The following is a 289-nucleotide window of genomic DNA, read 5'->3' on the forward strand; positions in this document are numbered from 1 at the left end:
AGGTTGGCGCACCTGTCATCCGAATAAGATTCAGGTTCTTCTCAGTAGGTACTGTGAGGCGGGGAGGGGGCGGTCCATAGGTGACCCCTCCAACCTGGAAGCGGTCCAGCTACCCTAAAGGGAGGGTAAGCTTGGGAAGACTCGGTCTGTGGGAGGATGGGCAGGTGCGGGGGATAGGAAGCGCACGGGGACCCGGGGCGGCGTGGAGGCGTGGGATCGGGGACGCTGGCGCGTGGTGACAGCGGGCAGCGGGAACACCCGGCGCCCCGGGCTCTGGCCCTGGCGGGGG

Source organism: Crocuta crocuta, unplaced genomic scaffold (assembly GCF_008692635.1).
Source record: "Crocuta crocuta isolate KB4526 unplaced genomic scaffold, BGI_CrCroc_1.0 scaffold138, whole genome shotgun sequence".
Lineage (NCBI taxonomy): Eukaryota > Metazoa > Chordata > Mammalia > Carnivora > Hyaenidae > Crocuta > Crocuta crocuta.